The sequence below is a fragment of the Syngnathus scovelli genome, chromosome 15 (genome assembly GCF_024217435.2).
Source record: "Syngnathus scovelli strain Florida chromosome 15, RoL_Ssco_1.2, whole genome shotgun sequence".
Lineage (NCBI taxonomy): Eukaryota > Metazoa > Chordata > Actinopteri > Syngnathiformes > Syngnathidae > Syngnathus > Syngnathus scovelli.
In genome coordinates this window covers 12012875-12039353 of record NC_090861.1, presented here as the reverse complement: position 1 = coordinate 12039353, position 26479 = coordinate 12012875, and positions in this window count along the sequence as shown.

The window sequence follows — 26479 nt, the reverse complement described above, 5'->3', positions numbered from 1 at the left end:
TTGGCAGCTAGAGAGTGCCGCGTTGACCACTGCGCATGAAGAAAAAAACACGTGCAACGTTTGTTTTAGGTTTTGGGTGCATTTTTAATTTTATTGCTTAAATCGCATTTTCTCGTCGAGCTGAGCACGTTTTCAGAAATGTGCTCCTCCCGTCACTCTGGTTGGGTGTGCATAGTAAAAAGTGCTCTTGGCATCTAGAGAGTGCCGCGTTGACCACTGCGCATGAAGAAATGACCATCTGCAACGTTTGGTTTAGGTTTTGGGTGCATTTTTAATTTTATTGCTTAAATCGCATTTTCTCGACGAGCTGAGCACGTTTTTTGAAATGTGCTCCTCCCGTCACTCTGGTTGGGTGCGCATAGTAAAAAGTGCTCTTGGCAGCTAGAGAGTGCCGCGTTGACCATTGCGCATGAAGAAATAACCACCTGCAACGTTTGGTTTAGGTTTTAGGTGCATTTTTAATTTTATTGCTTAAATCGCATTTTCTCGACGAGCTGAGCACGTTTTCTGAAATGTGCTCATCCCGTCACTCTGGTTGGGTGCGCATAGTAAAAAGAGCTCTTGGCAGCTAGAGAGTGCCGCGTTGACCACTGCGCATGAAGAAATAACCACCTGCAACGTTTGGTTTAGGTTTTGGGTGCATTTTTAATTTTATTGCTTAAATCGCATTTTCTCGTCGAACTGAGCACGTTTTCAGAAATGTGCTCCTCCCGTCACTCTGGTTGGGTGTGCATAGTAAAAAGTGCTCTTGGCAGCCAGAGAGTGCCGCGTTGACCACTGCGCATGAAGAAATGACCATCTGCAACGTTTGGTTTAGGTTTTGGGTGCATTTTTAATTTTATTGCTTAAATCGCATTTTCACGACGAGCTGAGCACGTTTTCTGAAATGTGCTCCTCCCGTCACTCTGGTTGGGTGCGCATAGTAAAAAGTGCTCTTGGCAGCTAGAGAGTGCCGCGTTGACCATTGCGCATGAAGAAATAACCACCTGCAACGTTTGGTTTAGGTTTTAGGTGCATTTTTAATTTTATTGCTTAAATCGCATTTTCTCGACGAGCTGAGCACGTTTTCTGAAATGTGCTCCTCCCGTCACTCTGGTTGGCTGCGCATAGTAAAAAGTGCTCTTGGCAGCTAGAGAGTGCCGCGTTTACCACTGCGCATGAAGAAATAACCACCTGCAACGTTTGGTTTAGGTTTTAGGTGCATTTTTAATTTTATTGCTTAAATCGCGTTTTCTCGACGAGCTGAGCACGTTTTCTGAAATGTGCTCCTCCCGTCACTCTGGTTGGGTGCGCATAGTAAAAAGTGCTCTTGGCAGCTAGATAGTGCCGCGTTGACCACTGCGCACGAAGAAATAACCACCTGCAACGTTTGGTTTAGGTTTTAGGTGCATTTTTAATTTTATTGCTTAAATCGCATTTTCTCGACGAGCTGAGCACGTTTTCTGAAATGTGCTCCTCCCGTCACTCTGGTTGGGTGCGCATAGTAAAAAGTGCTCTTGGCAGCTAGAGAGTGCCGCGTTGACCACTGCGCATGAAGAAATAACCGCCTGCAACGTTTGGTTTAGGTTTTGGGTGCATTTTTAATTTTATTGCTTAAATCGCATTTTCTCGTCGAGCTGAGCACGTTTTCTGAAATGTGCTCCTCCCGTCACTCTGGTTGGGTGCGCATAGTAAAAAGTGCTCTTGGCAGCTAGAGAGTGCCGCGTTGACCACTGCGCATGAAGAAATGACCATCTGCAACGTTTGGTTTAGGTTTTGGGTGCATTTTTAATTTTATTGCTTAAATCGCATTTTCTCGACGAGCTGAGCACGTTTTCTGAAATGTGCTCCTCCCGTCACTCTGGTTGGGTGCGCATAGTAAAAAGTGCTCTTGGCAGCTAGAGAGTGCCGCGTTGATCACTGCGCAGGAAGAAATAACCACGTGCAACTTTTGTTTTAGGTTTTAGGTGCATTTTTAATTTGATTGCTTAAATCGCATTTTCTTGACGAGCTGAGCACGTTTTCTGAAATGTGCTCCTCCCGTCACTCTGGTTGGGTGCGCATAGTAAAAAGTGCTCTTGGCAGCTAGAGAGTGCCGCGTTGACTGCTGCGCATGAAGAAATAACCACCTGCAACATTCGGGTTAGGTTTTAGGTGCATTTTTAATTTTATTGCTTAAATCGCATTTTCTCGACGAGCTGAGCACGTTTTCTGAAATGTGCTCCTCCCGTCACTCTGGTTGGTTGCGCATAGTAAAAAGTGCTCTTGGCAGCTAGAGAGTGCCGCGTTGACCACTGCGCATGAAGAAATAACCACCTGCAACGTTTGGTTTAGGTTTTAGGTGCATTTTTAATTTTATTGCTTAAATCGCATTTTCTCGACGAGCTGAGCACGTTGTCTGAAATGTGCTCCTCCCGTCACTCTGGTTGGGTGCGCATAGTAAAAAGTGCTCTTGGCAGCTAGAGAGTGCCGCGTTGACCACTGCGCATGAAGAAATAACCACCTGCAACGTTTGGTTTAGGGTTTGGGTGCATTTTTAATTTTATTGCTTAAATCGCATTTTCTGGACGAGCTGAGCACGTTTTCTGAAATGTGCTCCTCCCGTCACTCTGGTTGGGTGCGCATAGTAAAAAGTGCTCTTGGCAGCTAGAGAGTGCCGCATTGACCACTGCGCATGAAGAAATGACCATCTGCAACGTTTGGTTTAGGTTTTAGGTGCATTTTTAATTTTATTGCTTAAATCGCATTTTCTCGACGAGCTGAGCACGTTTTCTGAATTGTACTCCTCCCGTCACTCTGGTTGGGTGCGCATAGTAAAAAGTGCTCTTGGCAGCTAGAGAGTGCCGCGTTGACCACTGCGCATGAAGAAATAACCACCTGCAACGTTTGGTTTAGGGTTTGGGTGCATTTTTAATTTTATTGCTTAAATCGCATTTTCTGGACGAGCTGAGCACGTTTTCTGAAATGTGCTCCTCCCGTCACTCTGGTTGGGTGCGCATAGTAAAAAGTGCTCTTGGCAGCTAGAGAGTGCCGCGTTGACCACTGCACCTGAAGAAATAACCACCTGCAACGTTTGGTTTAGGTTTTGGGTGCATTTTTAATTTTATTGCTTAAATCGCATTTTCTCGTCGAGCTGAGCACGTTTTCTGAAATGTGCTCCTCCCGTCACTCTGGTTGGGTGCGCATAGTAAAAAGTGCTCTTGGCAGCTAGAGAGTGCCGCGTTGACTGCTGCACATGAAGAAATAACCACCCCCAACGTTTGGTTTAGGTTTTAGGTGCATTTTTAATTTTATTGCTTAAATCGCATTTTCTCGACGAGCTGAGCACGTTTTCTGAAATGTGCTCCTCCCGTCACTCTTGTTGGGTGCGCATAGTAAAAAGTGCTCTTGGCAGCTAGAGAGTGCCGCGTTGACCACTGCGCATGAAGAAATGACCATCTGCAACGTTTGGTTTAGGTTTTGGGTGCATTTTTAATTTTATTGCTTAAATCGCATTTTCTCGACGAGCTGAGCACGTTTTCTGAAATGTGCTCCTCCCGTCACTCTGGTTGGGTGCGCATAGTAAAAAGTGCTCTTGGCAGCTAGAGAGTGCCGCGTTGACCACTGCGCATGAAGAAATAACCACCTGCAACGTTTGGTTTAGGTTTTAGGTGCATTTTTAATTTTATTGCTTAAATCGCCTTTTCTCGACGAGCTGAGCACGTTTTCTGAAATGTGCTCCTCCCGTCACTCTGGTTGATTGCGCATAGTAAAAAGTGCTCTTTGCAGCTAGAGAGTGCCGCGTTGACCATTGCGCATGAAGAAATAACCACCTGCAACGTTTGTTTTAGGTTTTAGGTGCATTTTTAATTTTATTGCTTAAACCACATTTTCTCGACGAGCTGAGCATGTTTTCTGAAATGTGCTCCTCCCGTCACTCTGGTTGGGTGCGCATAGTAAAAAGTGCTCTTGGCAGCTAGAGAGTGCCGCGTTGACCACTGCCCATGAAGAAATAACCATCTGCAACGTTTGGTTTAGGTTTTAGGTGCATTTTTTATTTTATTGCTTTAATCGCATTTTCTCGACGAGCTGAGCACGTTTTCTGAAATGTGCTCCTCCCGTCACTCTGGTTGGGTGCGCATAGTAAAAAGTGCTCTTGGCAGCTAGAGAGTGCCGCGTTGACCACTGAGCATGAAGAAATAACCACCTGCAACGTTTGGTTTAGGTTTTAGGTGCATTTTTAATCTTATTGCTTAAATTGCATTTTCTCGACGAGCTGAGCACGTTTTCTGAAATGTGCTCCTCCCGTCACTCTGGTCGGGTGCGCATAGTAAAAAGTGCTCTTGGCAGCTAGAGAGTGCCGCGTTGACTGCTGCACATGAAGAAATAACCACCCCCAACGTTTGGTTTAGGTTTTAGGTGCATTTTTAATTTTATTGCTTAAATCGCATTTTCTCGACGAGCTGAGCACGTTTTCTGAAATGTGCTCCTCCCGTCACTCTGGTTGGGTGCGCATAGTAAAAAGTGCTCTTGGCAGCTAGAGAGTGCCACGTTGACCACTGCGCATGAAGAAATAACCACGTGCAACGTTTGTTTTAGGTTTTAGGTGCATTTTTATTTTCATTGCTTAAATCGCATTTTCTCGACGAGCTGAGCACGTTTTCTGAAACGTGCTCCTCCCGTCACTCTGGTTGGGTGCGCATAGTAAAAAGTGCTCTTGGCAGCTAGAGAGTGCCGCGTTGACTGCTGCGCATGAAGAAACAACCACCTGCAACGTTTGTTTTAGGTTTTAGGTGCATTTTTAATTTTATTGCTTAAATCGCATTTTCTCGACGACTGAGCACTTTTTCTGAAATGTGCTCCTCCCGTCACTCTGGTTGGGTGCGCATGGTAAAAAGTGCTCTTGGCAGTTAGAGAGTGCCGCGTTGTCCACTGCGCATGAAGAAATAACCGCCTGCAACGTTTGGTTTAGGTTTTGGGTGCATTTTTAATTTTATTGCTTAAATCGCATTTTCTCGTCGAGCTGAGCACGTTTTCTGAAATGTGCTCCTCCCATCACTCTGGTTGGGTGCGCATAGTAAAAAGTGCTCTTGGCAGCTAGAGAGTGCCGCGTTGACCACTGCGCATGAAGAAATAACCACCCACAACGTTTGGTTTAGGTTTTAGGTGCATTTTTAATTTTATTGCTTAATCGCATTTTCTCGACGAGCTGAGCACGTTTTCTGAAATGTGCTCCTCCCGTCACTCTGGTTGGGTGCGCATAGTAAAAAGTGCTCTTGGCAGCTAGAGAGTGCCGCGTTGACCACTGCGCATGAAGAAATGACCATCTGCAACGTTTGGTTTAGGTTTTAGGTGCATTTTTAATTTTATTGCTTAAATCGCATTTTCTCGTCGAGCTGAGCACGTTTTCTGAAATGTGCTCCTCCCGTCACTCTGGTTGGGTGCGCATATAAAAAAGTGCTCTTGGCAGCTAGATAGTGCCGCGTTGACCATTGCGCATGAAGAAATAACCATCTGCAACGTTTGGTTTAGGTTTTGGGTGCATTTTTAATTTTATTGCTTAAATCGCATTTTCTCGACGAGCTGAGCACGTTTTCTGAAATGTGCTCCTCCCGTCACTCTGCTTTTGTGCGCATAGTAAAAAGTGCTCTTGGCAGCTAGAGAGTGCCGCGTTGACCACTGCGCATGAAGAAAAAAACACGTGCAACGTTTGTTTTAGGTTTTGGGGCCATTTTTAATTTTATTGCTTAAATCGCATTTTCTCGTCGAGCTGAGCACGTTTTCAGAAATGTGCTCCTCCCGTCACTCTGGTTGGGTGTGCATAGTAAAAAGTGCTCTTGGCATCTAGAGAGTGCCGCGTTGACCACTGCGCATGAAGAAATGACCATCTGCAACGTTTGGTTTAGGTTTTGGGTGCATTTTTAATTTTATTGCTTAAATCGCATTTTCTCGACGAGCTGAGCACGTTTTTTGAAATGTGCTCCTCCCGTCACTCTGGTTGGGTGCGCATAGTAAAAAGTGCTCTTGGCAGCTAGAGAGTGCCGCGTTGACCATTGCGCATGAAGAAATAACCACCTGCAACGTTTGGTTTAGGTTTTAGGTGCATTTTTAATTTTATTGCTTAAATCGCATTTTCTCGACGAGCTGAGCACGTTTTCTGAAATGTGCTCATCCCGTCACTCTGGTTGGGTGCGCATAGTAAAAAGTGCTCTTGGCAGCTAGAGAGTGCCGCGTTGACCACTGCGCATGAAGAAATAACCACCTGCAACGTTTGGTTTAGGTTTTGGGTGCATTTTTAATTTTATTGCTTAAATCGCATTTTCTCGTCGAACTGAGCACGTTTTCAGAAATGTGCTCCTCCCGTCACTCTGGTTGGGTGTGCATAGTAAAAAGTGCTCTTGGCAGCCAGAGAGTGCCGCGTTGACCACTGCGCATGAAGAAATGACCATCTGCAACGTTTGGTTTAGGTTTTGGGTGCATTTTTAATTTTATTGCTTAAATCGCATTTTCACGACGAGCTGAGCACGTTTTCTGAAATGTGCTCCTCCCGTCACTCTGGTTGGGTGCGCATAGTAAAAAGTGCTCTTGGCAGCTAGAGAGTGCCGCGTTGACCATTGCGCATGAAGAAATAACCACCTGCAACGTTTGGTTTAGGTTTTAGGTGCATTTTTAATTTTATTGCTTAAATCGCATTTTCTCGACGAGCTGAGCACGTTTTCTGAAATGTGCTCCTCCCGTCACTCTGGTTGGCTGCGCATAGTAAAAAGTGCTCTTGGCAGCTAGAGAGTGCCGCGTTTACCACTGCGCATGAAGAAATAACCACCTGCAACGTTTGGTTTAGGTTTTAGGTGCATTTTTAATTTTATTGCTTAAATCGCGTTTTCTCGACGAGCTGAGCACGTTTTCTGAAATGTGCTCCTCCCGTCACTCTGGTTGGGTGCGCATAGTAAAAAGTGCTCTTGGCAGCTAGATAGTGCCGCGTTGACCACTGCGCATGAAGAAATAACCACCTGCAACGTTTGGTTTAGGTTTTAGGTGCATTTTTAATTTTATTGCTTAAATCGCATTTTCTCGACGAGCTGAGCACGTTTTCTGAAATGTGCTCCTCCCGTCACTCTGGTTGGGTGCGCATAGTAAAAAGTGCTCTTGGCAGCTAGAGAGTGCCGCGTTGACCACTGCGCATGAAGAAATAACCGCCTGCAACGTTTGGTTTAGGTTTTGGGTGCATTTTTAATTTTATTGCTTAAATCGCATTTTCTCGTCGAGCTGAGCACGTTTTCTGAAATGTGCTCCTCCCGTCACTCTGGTTGGGTGCGCATAGTAAAAAGTGCTCTTGGCAGCTAGAGAGTGCCGCGTTGACCACTGCGCATGAAGAAATGACCATCTGCAACGTTTGGTTTAGGTTTTGGGTGCATTTTTAATTTTATTGCTTAAATCGCATTTTCTCGACGAGCTGAGCACGTTTTCTGAAATGTGCTCCTCCCGTCACTCTGGTTGGGTGCGCATAGTAAAAAGTGCTCTTGGCAGCTAGAGAGTGCCGCGTTGACCACTGCGCATGAAGAAATAACCACGTGCAACGTTTGTTTTAGGTTTTAGGTGCATTTTTAATTTTATTGCTTAAATCGAATTTTCTCGACGAGCTGAGCACGTTTTCTGAAATGTGCTCCTCCCGTCACTCTGGTTGGGTGCGCATAGTAAAAAGTGCTCTTGGCAGCTAGAGAGTGCCGCGTTGACCACTGCGCATGAAGAAATAACCACCTGCAACGTTTGGTTTAGGTTTTGGGTGCATTTTTAATTTTATTGCTTAAATCGCATTTTCTCGTCGAGCTGAGCACGTTTTCTGAAATGTGCTCCTCCCGTATCTCTGGTTGGGTGCGCATAGTAAAAAGTGCTCTTGGCAGCTAGAGAGTGCCGTGTTGACCACTGCGCATGAAGAAATGACCATCTGCAACGTTTGGTTTAGGTTTTGGGTGCATTTTTAATTTTATTGCTTAAATCGCATTTTCTCGACGAGCTGAGCACGTTTTCTGAAATGTGCTCCTCCCGTCACTCTGGTTGGGTGCGCATAGTAAAAAGTGCTCTTGGCAGCTAGAGAGTGCCGCGTTGATCACTGCGCAGGAAGAAATAACCACGTGCAACTTTTGTTTTAGGTTTTAGGTGCATTTTTAATTTGATTGCTTAAATCGCATTTTCTTGACGAGCTGAGCACGTTTTCTGAAATGTGCTCCTCCCGTCACTCTGGTTGGGTGCGCATAGTAAAAAGTGCTCTTGGCAGCTAGAGAGTGCCGCGTTGACTGCTGCGCATGAAGAAATAACCACCTGCAACATTCGGGTTAGGTTTTAGGTGCATTTTTAATTTTATTGCTTAAATCGCATTTTCTCGACGAGCTGAGCACGTTTTCTGAAATGTGCTCCTCCCGTCACTCTGGTTGGGTGCGCATAGTAAAAAGTGCTCTTGGCAGCTAGAGAGTGCCGCGTTGACCACTGCGCATGAAGAAATAACCACCTGCAACGTTTGGTTTAGGTTTTAGGTGCATTTTTAATTTTATTGCTTAAATCGCATTTTCTCGACGAGCTGAGCACGTTGTCTGAAATGTGCTCCTCCCGTCACTCTGGTTGGGTGCGCATAGTAAAAAGTGCTCTTGGCAGCTAGAGAGTGCCGCGTTGACCACTGCGCATGAAGAAATAACCACCTGCAACGTTTGGTTTAGGGTTTGGGTGCATTTTTAATTTTATTGCTTAAATCGCATTTTCTGGACGAGCTGAGCACGTTTTCTGAAATGTGCTCCTCCCGTCACTCTGGTTGGGTGCGCATAGTAAAAAGTGCTCTTGGCAGCTAGAGAGTGCCGCATTGACCACTGCGCATGAAGAAATGACCATCTGCAACGTTTAGTTTAGGTTTTAGGTGCATTTTTAATTTTATTGCTTAAATCGCATTTTCTCGACGAGCTGAGCACGTTTTCTGAATTGTACTCCTCCCGTCACTCTGGTTGGGTGCGCATAGTAAAAAGTGCTCTTGGCAGCTAGAGAGTGCCGCGTTGACCACTGCGCATGAAGAAATAACCACCTGCAACGTTTGGTTTAGGGTTTGGGTGCATTTTTAATTTTATTGCTTAAATCGCATTTTCTGGACGAGCTGAGCACGTTTTCTGAAATGTGCTCCTCCCGTCACTCTGGTTGGGTGCGCATAGTAAAAAGTGCTCTTGGCAGCTAGAGAGTGCCGCGTTGACCACTGCACCTGAAGAAATAACCACCTGCAAGTTTGGTTTAGGTTTTAGGTGCATTTTTCATTTTATTGCTTAAATTGCATTTTCTCGACGAGCTGAGCACGTTTTCTGAAATGTGCTCCTCCCGTCACTCTTGTTGGGTGCGCATAGTAAAAAGTGCTCTTGGCAGCTAGAGAGTGCCGCGTTGAACACTGCGCATGAAGAAATAACCACCTGCAACGTTTGGTTTAGGTTTTAGGTGCATTTTTAATTTTATTGCTTAAATCGCATTTTCTCGACGAGCTGAGCACGTTTTCTGAAATGTGCTCCTCCCGTCACTCTGGTTGGTTGCGCATAGTAAAAAGTGCTCTTGTCAGCCAGAGAGTGCCGCGTTGACCACTGCGCATGAAGAAATAACCACCTGCAACGTTTGGTTTAGGTTTTAGGTGCATTTTTAATTTTATTGCTTAAATCGCATTTTCTCGACGAGCTGAGCACGTTTTCTGAAATGTGCTCCTCCCGTCACTCTGGTTGGGTGCGCATAGTAAAAAGTGCTCTTGGCAGCTAGAGAGTGCCGCGTTGACCACTGCGCATGAAGAAATAACCACCTGCAACGTTTGGTTTAGGTTTTAGGTGCATTTTTAATTTTATTGCTTAAATCGCATTGTCTCGACGAGCTGAGCACGTTTTCTGAAATGTGCTCCTCCCGTCACTCTGGTTGGGTGCGCATAGTAAAAAGTGCTCTTGGCAGCTAGAGAGTGCCGCGTTGACGGCTGAACATGAAGAAATAACCACCTTCAACGTTTGGTTTAGGTTTTAGGTGCATTTTTAATTTTATTGCTTAAATCGCATTTTCTCGATGAGCTGAGCACGTTTTCTGAAATGTGCTCCTCCCGTCACTCTGGTTGGGCGCGCATAGTAAAAAGTGCTCTTGGCAGCTAGAGAGTGCCGCGTTGACCACTGCGCATGAAGAAATAACCACTTGCAATGTTTGGTTTAGGTTTTGGGTGCATTTTTAATTTTATTGCTTAAATCGCATTTTCTCAACGAGCTGAGCACGTTTTCTGAAATGTGCTCCTCCCGTCACTCTGGTTGGGTGCGCATAGTAAAAAGTGGTCTTGGCAGCTAGAGAGTGCCGCGTTGACCACTGCGCATGAAGAAATGACCATATGCAACGTTTGGTTTAGGTTTTAGGTGCATTTTTAATTTTATTGCTTTAATGAGATTTTCTCGACGAGCTGAGCACGTTTTCTGAAATGTGCTCCTTCCGTCACTCTGGTTGGGTGCGCATAGTAAAAAGTGCTCTTGGCAGCCAGAGAGTGCCGCGTTGACCACTGCGCATGAAGAAATAACCACCTGCAACGTTTGGTTTAGGTTTTGGGTGCATTTTTAATTTTATTGCTTGAATCGCATTTTCTCGACGAGCTGAGCACGTTTTCTGAAATGTGATCCTCCCGTCACTCTGGTTGGGTGCGCATAGTAAAAAGTGCTCTTGGCAGCTAGAGAGTGCCGCGTTGACTGCTGCACATGAAGAAATAACCACCCCCAACGTTTGGTTTAGGTTTTAGGTGCATTTTTAATTTTATTGCTTAAATCGCATTTTCTCGACGAGCTGAGCACGTTTTCTGAAATGTGCTCCTCCCGTCACTCTGTTCGGGTGCGCATAGTAAAAAGTGCTCTTGGCAGCTCGAGAGTGCCGCGTTGACTGCTGCACACGAAGAAATAACCACCCCCAACGTTTGGTTTAGGTTTTAGGTGCATTTTTAATTTTATTGCTTAAATCGCATTTTCTCGACGAGCTGAGCACGTTTTCTGAAATGTGCTCCTCCCGTCACTCTGGTTGGATGCGCATAGTAAAAAGTGCTCTTGGCAGCTAGAGAGTGCCGCGTTGACCACTGCGCATGAAGAAATAACCACCTGCAACGTTTGGTTTAGGTTTTAGGTGCATTTTTAATTTTATTGCCTAAATCGCATTTTCTCGACGAGCTGAGCACGTTTTCTGAAATGTGCTCCTCCCGTCACTCTGGTCGGGTGCGCATAGTAAAAAGTGATCTTGGCAGCTAGAGAGTGCCGCGTTGACTGCTGCACATGAAGAAATAACCACCCCCAACGTTTGGTTTAGGTTTTAGGTGCATTTTTAATTTTATTGCTTAAATCGCATTTTTTTCGACGAGCTGAGCACATTTTCTGAAATGTGCTCCTCCCGTCACTCTGGTTGGGTGCGCATAGTAAAAAGTGCTCTTGGCAGCTAGAGAGTGCCGCGTTGACCACTGCGCATGAAGAAATAACCACCTGCAACGTTTGGTTTAGGTTTTGGGTGCATTTTTAATTTTATTGCTTAAATCGCATTTTCTCGACGAGCTGAGCACGTTTTCTGAAATGTGCTCCTCCCGTCACTCTGGTCGGGTGCGCATAGTAAAAAGTGCTCTTGGCAGCTAGAGAGTGCCGCGTTGACTGCTGCACATGAAGAAATAACCACCCCCAACGTTTGGTTTAGGTTTTAGGTGCATTTTTAATTTTATTGCTTAAATCGCATTTTTTCGACGAGCTGAGCACGTTTTCTGAAATGTGCTCCTCCCGTCACTCTGGTTGGGTGCGCATAGTAAAAAGTGCTCTTGGCAGCTACAGAGTGCCGCGTTGACTGCTGCGCATGAAGAAATAACCACCTGCAACGTTTGGTTTAGGTTTTAGGTGCATTTTTAATTTTATTGCTTAAATCGCATTTTCTCGACGAGCTGAGCACGTTTTCTGAAATGTGCTCCTCCCGTCACTCTGGTTGGGTGCGCATAGTAAAAAGTGCTCTTGGCAGCTAGAGAGTGCCGCGTTGATCACTGCGCAGGAAGAAATAACCACGTGCAACTTTTGTTTTAGGTTTTAGGTGCATTTTTAATTTGATTGCTTAAATCGCATTTTCTTGACGAGCTGAGCACGTTTTCTGAAATGTGCTCCTCCCGTCACTCTGGTTGGGTGCGCATAGTAAAAAGTGCTCTTGGCAGCTAGAGAGTGCCGCGTTGACTGCTGCGCATGAAGAAATAACCACCTGCAACATTCGGGTTAGGTTTTAGGTGCATTTTTAATTTTATTGCTTAAATCGCATTTTCTCGACGAGCTGAGCACGTTTTCTGAAATGTGCTCCTCCCGTCACTCTGGTTGGGTGCGCATAGTAAAAAGTGCTCTTGGCAGCTAGAGAGTGCCGCGTTGACCACTGCGCATGAAGAAATAACCACCTGCAACATTCGGGTTAGGTTTTAGGTGCATTTTTAATTTTATTGCTTAAATCGCATTTTCTCGACGAGCTGAGCACGTTTTCTGAAATGTGCTCCTCCCGTCACTCTGGTTGGGTGCGCATAGTAAAAAGTGCTCTTGGCAGCTACAGAGTGCCGCGTTGACTGCTGCGCATGAAGAAATAACCACCTGCAACGTTTGGTTTAGGTTTTAGGTGCATTTTTAATTTTATTGCTTAAATCGCATTTTCTCGACGAGCTGAGCACGTTTTCTGAAATGTGCTCCTCCCGTCACTCTGGTCGGGTGCGCATAGTAAAAAGTGCTCTTGGCAGCTAGAGAGTGCCGCGTTGACTGCTGCACATGAAGAAATAACCACCCCCAACGTTTGGTTTAGGTTTTAGGTGCATTTTTAATTTTATTGCTTAAATCGCATTTTCTCGACGAGCTGAGCACGTTTTCTGAAATGTGCTCCTCCCGTCACTCTGGTTGGGTGCGCATAGTAAAAAGTGCTCTTGGCAGCTAGAGAGTGCCGCGTTGACCACTGCGCACGAAGAAATGACCATCTGCAACGTTTGGTTTAGGTTTTGGGTGCATTTTTAATTTTATTGCTTAAATCGCATTTTCTCGACGAGCTGAGCACGTTTTCTGAAATGTGGTCCTCCCGTCACTCTGGTTGGGTGCGCATAGTAAAAAGTGCTCTTGGCAGCTAGAGAGTGCCGCGTTGACCACTGCGCATGAAGAAATAACCACGTGCAACGTCTGTTTTAGGTTTTAGGTGCATTTTTAATTTTATTGCTTAAATCGCATTTTCTCGACGAGCTGAGCACGTTTTCTGAAACGTGCTCCTCCCGTCACTCTGGTTGGGTGCGCATAGTAAAAAGTGCTCTTGGCAGCTAGAGAGTGCCGCGTTGACTGCTGCGCATGAAGAAATAACCACCTGCAACGTTTGGTTTAGGTTTTAGGTGCATTTTTAATTTTATTGCTTAAATCGCATTTTCTCGACGAGCTGAGCACGTTTTCTGAAATGTGCTCCTCCCGTCACTCTGGTTGGGTGCGCATAGTAAAAAGTGCTCTTGGCAGCTAGAGAGTGCCGCGTTGACCACTGCGCATGAAGAAATAACCACATGCAACGTTTGGTTTAGGTTTTGGGTGCATTTTTAATTTTATTGCTTAAATCGCATTTTCTTGACGAGCTGAGCACGTTTTCTGAAATGTGCTCCTCCCGTCACTCTGGTTGGGTGCGCATAGTAAAAAGTGCTCTTGGCAGCTAGAGAGTTCCGCGTTGACCACTGTGCATGAAGAAATGACCATCTGCAACGTTTGGTTTAGGTTTTAGGTGCATTTTTAATTTTATTGCTTAAATCGCATTTTCTCGACGAGCTGAGCACGTTTTCTGAAATGTGCTCCTCCCGTCACTCTGGTTGGGTGCGCATAGTAAAAAGTGCTCTTGGCAGCTAGAGAGTGCCGCGTTGACCACTGCGCATGAAGAAATGACGATCTGCAACGTTTGGTTTAGGTTTTAGGTGCATTTTTAATTTTATTGCTTAAATCGCATTTTCTCGACGAGCTGAGCACGTTTTCTGAAATGTGCTCCTCCCGTCACTCTGGTTGGGTGCGCATAGTAAAAAGTGCTCTTGGCAGCTAGAGAGTGCCGCGTTGACCACTGCGCATGAAGAAATGACCATCTGCAACGTTTGGTTTAGGTTTTAGGTGCATTTTTTATTTTATTGCTTTAATCGCATTTTCTCGACGAGCTGAGCACGTTTTCTGAAATGTGCTCCTCCCATCACTCTGGTTGGGTGCGCATAGTAAAAAGTGCTCTTGGCAGCTAGAGAGTGCCGCGTTGACCACTGCGCATGAAGAAATAACCACCTAAAACGTTTGGTTTAGGTTTTAGATGCATCTTTAATTTTATTGCTTAAATCGCATTTTCTCGACGAGCTGAGCACGTTTTCTGAAATGTGCTTCTCCCGTCACTCTGGTTGGGTGCGCATAGTAAAAAGTGCTCTTGGCAGCTAGAGAGTGCCGCGTTGACCACAGCGCATGAAGAAATAACCACCTGCAACGTTTGGTTTAGGTTTTAGGTGCATTTTTAATTTTATTGCTTAAATCGCATTTTCTCGACGAGCTGAGCACGTTTTCTGAAATGTGCTCCTCCCGTCACTCTGGTTGGGTGCGCATAGTAAAAAGTGCTCTTGGCAGCTAGAGAGTGCCGCGTTGACCACTGCGCATGAAGAAATAACCGCCTGCAACGTTTGGTTTAGGTTTTGGGTGCATTTTTAATTTTATTGCTTAAATCGCATTTTCTCGTCGAGCTCAACACGTTTTCTGAAATGTGCTCCTCCCGTCACTCTGGTTGGGTGCGCATAGTAAAAAGTGCTCTTGGCAGCTAGAGAGTGCCGCGTTGAACACTGCGCATGAAGAAATGACCATCTGCAACGTTTGGTTTAGGTTTTGGGTGCATTTTTAATTTAATTGCTTAAATCGCATTTTCTCGACGAGCTGAGCACGTTTTCTGAAATGTGCTCCTCCCGTCACTCTGGTTGGGTGCGCATAGTAAAAAGTGCTTTGGCAGCTAGAGAGTGCCGCGTTGACCACAGCGCATGAAGAAATAACCACCTGCAACGTTTGGTTTAGGTTTTAGGTGCATTTTTAATTTTATTGCTTAAATCGCATTTTCTCGACGAGCTGAGCACGTTTTCTGAAATGTGCTCCTCCCGTCACTCTGGTTGGGTGCGCATAGTAAAAAGTGCTCTTGGCAGCTAGAGATTGCCGCGTTGACCACTGCGCATGAAGAAATGACCATCTGCAACGTTTGGTTTAGGTTTTGGGTGCATTTTTAATTTTATAACTTAAATCGCATTTTCTCGACGAGCTGAGCACGTTTTCTGAAATGTGCTCCTCCCGTCACTCTGGTTGGGTGCGCATAGTAAAAAGTGCTCTTGGCAGCTAGAGAGTGCCGCGTTGACCACTGCGCATGAAGAAATAACCACGTGCAACGTTTGTTTTAGGTTTTAGGTGCATTTTTAATTTGATTGCTTAAATCGCATTTTCTCGACGAGCTGAGCACGTTTTCTGAAATGTGCTCCTCCCGTCACTCTGGTTGGGTGCGCATAGTAAAAAGTGCTCTTGGCAGCTAGAGAGTGCCGCGTTGACTGCTGCACATCAAGAAATAACCACCCCCAACGTTTGGTTTAGGTTTTAGGTGCATTTTTAATTTTATTGCTTAAATCGCATTTTCTCGACGAACTGAGCACGTTTTCTGAAATGTGCTCCTCCCGTCACTCTGGTTGGGTGCGCATAGTAAAAAGTGCTCTTGGCAGCTAGAGAGTGCCGCGTTGACCACTGCGCATGAAGAAATAACCACCTGCAACGTTTGGTTTAGGTTTTGGGTGCATTTTTAATTTTATTGCTTAAATCGCATTTTCTCGACGAGCTGAGCACGTTTTCTGAAATGTGCTCCTCCCGTCACTCTGGTCGGGTGCGCATAGTAAAAAGTGCTCTTGGCAGCTAGAGAGTGCCGCGTTGACCACTGCGCATGAAGAAATGACCATCTGCAACGTTTGGTTTAGGGTTTGGGTGCATTTTTAATTTTATTGCTTAAATCGCATTGTCTCGACGAGCTGAGCACGTTTTCTGAAATGTGCTCCTCCCGTCACTCTGGTTGGGTGCGCATAGTAAAAAGTGCTCTTGGCAGCTAGAGAGTGCCGCGTTGACCACTGCGCATGAAGAAATAACCACCTGCAACGTTTGGTTTAGGTTTTGGGTGCATTTTTAATTTTATTGCTTAAATCGCATTTTCTCGACGAGCTGAGCACGTTTTCTGAAATGTGCTCCTCCCGTCACTCTTGTTGGGTGCGCATAGTAAAAAGTGCTCTTGGCAGCTAGAGAGTGCCGCGTTGACCACTGCGCATGAAGAAATGACCATCTGCAACGTTTGGTTTAGGTTTTGGGTGCATTTTTAATTTTATTGCTTAAATCACATTTTCTCGACGAGCTGAGCACGTTTTCTGAAATGTGCTCCTCCCGTCACTCTGGTTGGGTGCGCATAGTAAAAAGTGCTCTTGGCAGCTAGAGAGTGCCGCGTTGACCACTGCGCATGAAGAAATAACCGCCTGCAACGTTTGGTTTAGGTTTTAGGTGCATTTTTAATTTTATTGCTTAAATCGCATTTTCTCGACGAGCTGAGCACGTTTTCTGAAATGTGCTCCTCCCGTCACTCTTGTTGGGTGCGCATAGTAAAAAGTGCTCTTGGCAGCTAGAGAGTGCCGCGTTGACCACTGCGCATGAAGAAATAACCACCTGCAACGTATGGTTTAGGTTTTAGGTGCATTTTTAATTTTATTGCTTAAATCGCATTTTCTCGACGAGCTGAGCACGTTTTCTGAAATGTGCTCCTCCCGTCACTCTGGTTGGGTGCGCATAGTAAAAAGTGCTCTTGGCAGCTAGAGAGTGCCGCGTTGACCACTGCGCATGAAGAAATAACCACCTGCAACGTTTGGTTTAGGTTTTGGGTTCATTTTTAATTTTATTGCTTAAATCGCATTTTCTGGACGAGCTGAGCACGTTTTCTGAAATGTGCTCCTCCCGTCACTCTTGTTGGGTGCGCATATAAAAAAGTGCTCTTGGCAGCTAGAGAGTGCCGCGTTGACTGCTGCGCATGAAGAAATAACCACCTGCAACTTTTGGTTTAGGTTTTAGGTGCATTTTTAATTTTATTGCTTAAATCGCATTTTCTCGACGAGCTGAGCACGTTTTCTGAAATGTGCTCCTCCCGTCACTCTGGTTGGGTGCGCATAGTAAAAAGTGCTCTTGGCAGCTAGAGAGTGCCGCGTTGACCACTGCGCATGAAGAAATAACCGCCTGCAACGTTTGGTTTAGGTTTTGGGTGCATTTTTAATTTTATTGCTTAAATCGCATTTTCTCGTCGAGCTGAGCACGTTTTCTGAAATGTGCTCCTCCCGTCACTCTGGTTGGGTGCACATAGTAAAAAGTGCTCTTGGCAACTAGAGATCGCCGCGTTGACCACTGCGCATGAAGAAATGACCATCTGCAACGTTTGGTTTAGGTTTTGGGTGCATTTTTAATTTTATTGCTTAAATCGCATTTTCTCGACGAGCTGAGCACGTTTTCTGAAATGTGCTCCTCCCGTCACTCTTGTTGGGTGCGCATAGTAAAAAGTGCTCTTGGCAGCTAGAGAGTGCCGCGTTGACCACTGCGCATGAAGAAATAACCACGTGCAACGTTTGTTTTAGGTTTTAGGTGCATTTTTAATTTGATTGCTTAAATCGCATTTTCTCGACGAGCTGAGCACGTTTTCTGAAATGTGCTCCTCCCGTCACTCTGGTTGGGTGCGCATAGTAAAAAGTGCTCTTGGCAGCTAGAGAGTGCCGCGTTGACCACTGGTCATGAAGAAATAACCACCCGCAACGTTTGGTTTAGGTTTTGGGTGCATTTTTAATTTTATTGCTTAAATCGCATTTTCTCGACGAGCTGAGCACGTTTTCTGAAATGTGCTCCTCCCGTCACTCTGGTTGGGTGCGCATAGTAAAAAGTGCTCTTGGCAGCTAGAGAGTGCCGCGTTGACCACTGCGCATGAAGAAATGACCATCTGCAACGTTTGGTTTAGGTTTTGGGTGCATTTTTAATTTTATTGCTTAAATCGAATTTCCTCGACGAGCTGAGCACGTTTTCTGAAATGTGCTCCTCCCGTCACTCTGGTCGGGTGCGCATAGTAAAAAGTGCTATTGGCAGCTAGAGAGTGCCGCGTTGACTGCTGCACATCAAGAAATAACCACCCCCAACGTTTGGTTTAGGTTTTAGGTGCATTTTTAATTTTATTGCTTGAATCGCATTTTCTCGACGAACTGAGCACGTTTTCTGAAATGTGCTCCTCCCGTCACTCTGGTTGGGTGCGCATAGTAAAAAGTGCTCTTGGCAGCTAGAGAGTGCCGCGTTGACCACTGCGCATCAAGAAATAACCACCTGCAACGTTTGGTTTAGGTTTTGGGTGCATTTTTAATTTTATTGCTTAAATGGCATTTTCTCGACGAGCTGAGCACGTTTTCTGAAATGTGCTCCTCCCGTCACTCTGGTCGGGTGCGCATAGTAAAAAGTGCTCTTGGCAGCTAGAGAGTGCCGCGTTGACCACTGCGCATGAAGAAATAACCGCCTGCAACGTTTGGTTTAGGTTTTGGGTGCATTTTTAATTTTATTGCTTAAATCGCATTTTCTCGTCGAGCTGAGCACGTTTTCTGAAATGTGCTCCTCCCGTCACTCTGGTTGGGTGCACATAGTAAAAAGTGCTCTTGGCAACTAGAGAGTGCCGCGTTGACCACTGCGCATGAAGAAATGACCATCTGCAACGTTTGGTTTAGGTTTTGGGTGCATTTTTAATTTTATTGCTTAAATCGCATTTTCTCGACGAGCTGAGCACGTTTTCTGAAATGTGCTCCTCCCGTCACTCTGGTTGGGTGCGCATAGTAAAAAGTGCTCTTGGCAGCTAGAGAGTGCCGCGTTGACCACTGCGCATGAAGAAATAACCAGCTGCAACGTTTGGTTTAGGTTTTAGGTGCATTTTTAATTTTATTGCTTAAATTGCATTTTCTCGACGAGCTGAGCACGTTTTCTGAAATGTGCTCCTGCCGTCACTCTGGTTGGGTGCGCATAGTAAAAAGTGCTCTTGGCAGCTAGAGATTGCTGCGTTGACCACTGCGCATGAAGAAATAACCACCTGCAACGTTTGGTTTAGGTTTTAGGTGCATCTTTAATTTTATTGCTTAAATCGCATTTTCTCGACGAGCTGAGCACGTTTTCTGAAATGTGCTCCTCCCGTCACTCTGGTTGGGTGTGCATAGTAAAAAGTGCTCTTGGCAGCTAGAGAGTGCCACGTTGACCACTGCGCATGAAGAAATGACCATCTGCAACGTTTGGTTTAGGTTTTAGGTGCATTTTTAATTTTATTGCTTAAATCGCATTTTCTCGACGAGCTGAGCACGTTTTCTGAAATGTGCTCCTCCCGTCACTCTGGTTGAGTGCGCATAGTAAAAAGTGCTTTTGGCAGCTAGAGAGTGCCGCGTTGACCATTGTGCATGAAGAAATAACCACCTGCAACGTTTGGTTTAGGTTTTAGGTGCATTTTTAATTTTATTGCTTAAATCGCATTTTCTCGACGAGCTGAGCACGTTTTCTGAAATGTGCTCCTCCCGTCACTCTGGTTGGGTGCGCATAGTAAAAAGTGCTCTTGGCAGCTAGAGAGTGCCGCGTTGACCACTGCGCATGAAGAAATAACCACGTGCAACGTTTGTTTTAGGTTTTAGGTGCATTTTAAATTTTATTGCTTAAATCGCATTTTCTCGACGAGCTGAGCACGTTTTCTGTAATGTGCTCCTCCCGTCACTCTGTTTGGGTGCGCATAGTAAAAAGTGCTCTTGGCAGCTAGAGAGTGCCGCGTTGACTGCTGCGCATGAAGAAATAACCACCTGCAACGTTTGGTTTAGGTTTTGGGTGCATTTTTAATTTTATTGCTTAAATCGCATTTTCTCGACGAGCTGAGCACGTTTTCTGAAATGTGCTCCTCCCGTCACTCTGGTTGGGTGCGCATAGTAAAAAGTGCTCTTGGCAGCTAGAGAGTGCCGCGTTGACCACTGCGCATGAAGAAATAACCACCTGCAACGTTTGTTTTAGGTTTTAGGTGCATTTTTAATTTGATTGCTTAAATCGCATTTTCTCGACGAGCTGAGCACGTTTTCTGAAATGTGCTCCTCCCGTCACTCTGGTTGCGTGCGCATAGTAAAAAGTGCTCTTGGCAGCTAGAGAGTGCCGCGTTGACCACTGCGCATGAAGAAATAACCACCTGCAACGTTTGGTTTAGGTTTTAGGACATTTTTAATTTTATTGCTTAAATCGCATTTTCTCGACGAGCTGAGCACGTTTTCTGAAATGTGCTCCTCCCGTCACTCTGGTTGGGTGCGCATAGTAAAAAGTGCTCTTGGCAGCTAGAGAGTGCCGCGTTGACCATTGCGTATGAAGAAATAACCACCTGCAACGTTTGATTTAGGTTTTAGGTGCATTTTTAATTTTATTGCTTAAATCACATTTTCTCGACGAGCTGAGCACGTTTTCTTAAATGTGCTCCTCCCGTCACTCTGGTTGGGTGCGCATAGTAAAAAGTGCTCTTGGCAGCTAGAGAGTACCGCGTTGACCACTGCGCATGAAGAAATAACCACCTGCAACGTTTGGTTTAGGTTTTAGGTGCATTTTTAATTTTATTGCTTAAATCGCATTTTCTCGACGAGCTGAGCACGTTTTCTGAAATGTGCTCCTCCCGTCACTCTGGTTGGGTGCGCATAGTAAAAAGTGCTCTTGGCAGCTATAGAGTGCCGCGTTGACCACTGCGCATGAAGAAATAACCACCTGCAACGTTTGGTTTAGGTTTTAGGTGCATTTTTAATTTTATTGCTTAAATCGCATTTTCTCGACGAGCTGAGCACGTTTTCTGAAATGTGCTCCTCCCGTCACTCTGGTTGCGTGCGCATAGTAAAAAGTGCTCTTGGCAGCTAGAGAGTGCCGCGTTGACCACTGCGCATGAAGAAATAACCACCTGCAACGTTTGGTTTAGGTTTTAGGTGCATTTTTAATTTTATTGCTTAAATCGCATTTTCTCGACGAGTTGAGCACGTTTTCTGAAATGTGCTCCTCCCGTCACTCTGGTTGGGTGCGCATAGTAAAAAGTGCTCTTGGCAGCTAGAGAGTGCCGCGTTGACCATTGCGCATGAAGAAATGACCACCTGCAACGTTTGATTTAGGTTTTAGGTGCATTTTTAATTTTATTGCTTAAATCACATTTTCTCGACGAGCTGAGCACGTTTTCTGAAATGTGCTCCTCCCGTCACTCTGGTTGGGTGCGCATAGTAAAAAGTGCTCTTGGCAGCTAGAGAGTGCCGCGTTGACCACTGCGCATGAAGAAATGACCACCTGCAACGTTTGGTTTAGGTTTTAGGTGCATTTTTAATTTTATTGCTTAAATCACATTTTCTCGACGAGCTGAGCACGTTTTCTGAAATGTGCTCCTCCCGTCACTCTGGTTGCGTGCGCATAGTAAAAAGTGCTCTTGGCAGCTATAGAGTGCCGCGTTGACCTTTGCGCATGAAGAAATGACCAACTGCAACGTTTGGTTTAGGTTTTAGGTGCATTTTTAATTTTATTGCTTAAATCGCATTTTCTCGACGAGCTGAGCACGTTTTCTGAAATGTGCTCATCCCGTCACTCTGGTTGGGTGCGCATAGTAAAAAGTGCTCCTGGCAGCTAGAGAGTGCCGCGTTGACCACTGCGCATGAAGAAATAACCACCTGCAACGTTTGGTTTAGGTTTTGGGTGCATTTTTAATTTTATTGCTTAAATCGCATTTTCTCGTCGAGCTGAGGACGTTTTCTGAAATGTGCTCCTCCCGTCACTCTGGTTGGGTGCGTATAGTAAAAAGTACTCTTGGCAGCTAGAGAGTGCCGCGTTGACCACTGCGCATGAAGAAATGACCATCTGCAACGTTTGGTTTAGGTTTTGGGTGCATTTTTAATTTTATTGCTTAAATCGCATTTTCTCGACGAGCTGAGCACGTTTTCTGAAATGTGCTCCTCCCGTCACTCTGGTCGGGTGCGCATAGTAAAAAGTGCTCTTGGCAGCTAGAGAGTGCCGCGTTGACCACTGCGCATGAAGAAATGACCATCTGCAACGTTTGGTTTAGGTTTTAGGTGCATTTTTAATTTTATTACTTAAATCGCATTTTCTCGACGAGCTGAGCACGTTTTCTGAAATGTGCTCCTCCCGTCACTCTGGTTGGGTGCGCATAGTAAAAAGTGCTCTTGGCAGCTAGAGAGTGCCGCGTTGACCATTGCGCATGAAGAAATAACCACCTGCAACGTTTGGTTTAGGTTTTAGGTGCATTTTTAATTTTATTGCTTAAATCGCATTTTCTCGACGAGCTGAGCACGTTTTCTGAAATGTGCTCCTCCCGTCACTCTGGTTGGGTGCGCATAGTAAAAAGTGCTCTTGGCAGCTAGAGAGTGCCGCGTTGACCACTGCGCATGAAGAAATGACCATCTGCAACGTTTGGTTTAGGTTTTAGGTGCATTTTTAATTTTATTGTTTAAATCGCATTTTCTCGACGAGCTGAGCACGTTTTCTGAAATGTGCTCCTCCCGTCACTCTGGTTGGGTGCACATAGTAAAAGGTGCTCTTGGCAGCTAGAGAGTGCCGCGTTGACCACTGCGCATGAAGAAATAACCACCTGCAAGTTTGGTTTAGGTTTTAGGTGCATTTTTAATTTTATTGCTTAAATCGCATTTTCTCGACGAGCTGAGCACGTTTTCTGAAATGTGCTCCTCCCGTCACTCTGGTTGGGTGCGCATAGTAAAAAGCGCTCTTGGCAGCTAGAGAGTGCCGCGTTGTCTGCTGCGCATGAAGAAATAACCACCTGCAACGTTTGGTTTACGTTTTAGGTGCATTTTTAATTTTATTGCTTAAATCGCATTTTCTCGACGAGCCGAGCACGTTTTCTGAAATGTGCTCCTCCCGTCACTCTGGTTGGGTGTGCATAGTAAAAAGTGCTCTTGGCAGCTCGAGAGTGCCGCGTTGACCACTGCGCATGAAGAAATGACCACCTGCAACGTTTTGTTTAGGTTTTGGGTGCATTTTTAATTTTATTGCTTAAATCGCATTTTCTCGACGAGCTGAGCACGTTTTCTGAAATGTGCTCCTCCCGTCACTCTGGTTGGGTGCACATAGTAAAAAGTGCTCTTGGCAGCTAGAGAGTGCCGCGTTGACCACTGCGCATGAAGAAATAACCACGTGCAACGATTGTTTTAGGTTGTGGGTGCATTTTTAATTTTATTGCTTAAATCGCATTTTCTCGTCGAACTGAGCACGTTTTCTGAAATGTGCTCCTCCCGTCACTCTGGTCGGGTGCGCATAGTAAAAAGTGCTCTTGGCAGCTAGAGAGTGCCGCGTTGACCACTGCGCATGAAGAAATGACCATCTGCAACGTTTGGTTTAGGTTTTGGGTGCATTTTTAATTTTATTGCTTAAATCGCATTTTCTCGACGAGCTGAGCACGTTTTCTGAAATGTGCTCCTCCCGTCACTCTGGTTGGGTGCGCATAGTAAAAAGTGCTCTTGGCAGCTAGAGAGTGCCGCGTTGACCACTGCGCATGAAGAAATAACCACGTGCAACGTTTGTTTTAGGTTTTAGGTGCATTTTTAATTTGATTGCTTAAATCGCATTTTCTCGACGAGCTGAGCACGTTTTCTGAAATGTGCTCCTCCCGTCACTCTGGTTGGGTGCGCATAGTAAAAAGTGCTCTTGGCAGCTAGAGAGTGCCGCGTTGACTGCTGCACATCAAGAAATAACCACCCCCAACGTTTGGTTTAGGTTTTAGGTGCATTTTTAATTTTATTGCTTAAATCGCATTTTCTCGACGAACTGAGCACGTTTTCTGAAATGTGCTCCTCCCGTCACTCTGGTTGGGTGCGCATAGTAAAAAGTGCTCTTGGCAGCTAGAGAGTGCCGCGTTGACCACTGCGCATGAAGAAATAACCACCTGCAACGTTTGGTTTAGGTTTTGGGTGCATTTTTAATTTTATTGCTTAAATCGCATTTTCTCGACGAGCTGAGCACGTTTTCTGAAATGTGCTCCTCCCGTCACTCTGGTCGGGTGCGCATAGTAAAAAGTGCTCTTGGCAGCTAGAGAGTGCCGCGTTGACCACTGCGCATGAAGAAATGACCATCTGCAACGTTTGGTTTAGGGTTTGGGTGCATTTTTAATTTTATTGCTTAAATCGCATTGTCTCGACGAGCTGAGCACGTTTTCTGAAATGTGCTCCTCCCGTCACTCTGGTTGGGTGCGCATAGTAAAAAGTGCTCTTGGCAGCTAGAGAGTGCCGCGTTGACCACTGCGCATGAAGAAATAACCACCTGCAACGTTTGGTTTAGGTTTTGGGTGCATTTTTAATTTTATTGCTTAAATCGCATTTTCTCGACGAGCTGAGCACGTTTTCTGAAATGTGCTCCTCCCGTCACTCTTGTTGGGTGCGCATAGTAAAAAGTGCTCTTGGCAGCTAGAGAGTGCCGCGTTGACCACTGCGCATGAAGAAATGACCATCTGCAACGTTTGGTTTAGGTTTTGGGTGCATTTTTAATTTTATTGCTTAAATCACATTTTCTCGACGAGCTGAGCACGTTTTCTGAAATGTGCTCCTCCCGTCACTCTGGTTGGGTGCGCATAGTAAAAAGTGCTCTTGGCAGCTAGAGAGTGCCGCGTTGACCACTGCGCATGAAGAAATAACCGCCTGCAACGTTTGGTTTAGGTTTTAGGTGCATTTTTAATTTTATTGCTTAAATCGCATTTTCTCGACGAGCTGAGCACGTTTTCTGAAATGTGCTCCTCCCGTCACTCTTGTTGGGTGCGCATAGTAAAAAGTGCTCTTGGCAGCTAGAGAGTGCCGCGTTGACCACTGCGCATGAAGAAATAACCACCTGCAACGTATGGTTTAGGTTTTAGGTGCATTTTTAATTTTATTGCTTAAATCGCATTTTCTCGACGAGCTGAGCACGTTTTCTGAAATGTGCTCCTCCCGTCACTCTGGTTGGGTGCGCATAGTAAAAAGTGCTCTTGGCAGCTAGAGAGTGCCGCGTTGACCACTGCGCATGAAGAAATAACCACCTGCAACGTTTGGTTTAGGTTTTGGGTTCATTTTTAATTTTATTGCTTAAATCGCATTTTCTGGACGAGCTGAGCACGTTTTCTGAAATGTGCTCCTCCCGTCACTCTTGTTGGGTGCGCATAGTAAAAAGTGCTCTTGGCAGCTAGAGAGTGCCGCGTTGACTGCTGCGCATGAAGAAATAACCACCTGCAACTTTTGGTTTAGGTTTTAGGTGCATTTTTAATTTTATTGCTTAAATCGCATTTTCTCGACGAGCTGAGCACGTTTTCTGAAATGTGCTCCTCCCGTCACTCTGGTTGGGTGCGCATAGTAAAAAGTGCTCTTGGCAGCTAGAGAGTGCCGCGTTGACCACTGCGCATGAAGAAATAACCGCCTGCAACGTTTGGTTTAGGTTTTGGGTGCATTTTTAATTTTATTGCTTAAATCGCATTTTCTCGTCGAGCTGAGCACGTTTTCTGAAATGTGCTCCTCCCGTCACTCTGGTTGGGTGCACATAGTAAAAAGTGCTCTTGGCAACTAGAGATCGCCGCGTTGACCACTGCGCATGAAGAAATGACCATCTGCAACGTTTGGTTTAGGTTTTGGGTGCATTTTTAATTTTATTGCTTAAATCGCATTTTCTCGACGAGCTGAGCACGTTTTCTGAAATGTGCTCCTCCCGTCACTCTTGTTGGGTGCGCATAGTAAAAAGTGCTCTTGGCAGCTAGAGAGTGCCGCGTTGACCACTGCGCATGAAGAAATAACCACGTGCAACGTTTGTTTTAGGTTTTAGGTGCATTTTTAATTTGATTGCTTAAATCGCATTTTCTCGACGAGCTGAGCACGTTTTCTGAAATGTGCTCCTCCCGTCACTCTGGTTGGGTGCGCATAGTAAAAAGTGCTCTTGGCAGCTAGAGAGTGCCGCGTTGACCACTGGTCATGAAGAAATAACCACCCGCAACGTTTGGTTTAGGTTTTGGGTTGTCAAACGCACCTCTCGGATTACAGGTGCCCCAGGCTTCCCAGTAACGGGTTTATTTTAGCCGGGTTCGGAGATTCGTCCGTAATCTAACCACCCGAGTTAAATTAACTCCTCCGGAATCAATCTAATTTCTGTACGACGCCAATCCCTCTCAAGTCACCCGAAGCGCGTGCCGAGTAACTCAATTCGAGGCAGGACTTCGAAGTGACCGCATCGTATTGATGGCTCCCCGCTAATGTTTGAAGTTCTTATTCGTTACGGATATTTTTTAGATGTCTTTGTTAAGACCTCAGGGATTCGTTTGTATAGCGCACCCAAGCACTAGTTTCGCCGAAGTAAATGTTAATATGGGTCCGTTCCACTTGGTCGCTCATGCAGCGAGCCGACCAACTTTTTTATTCGAAAGAGAATCG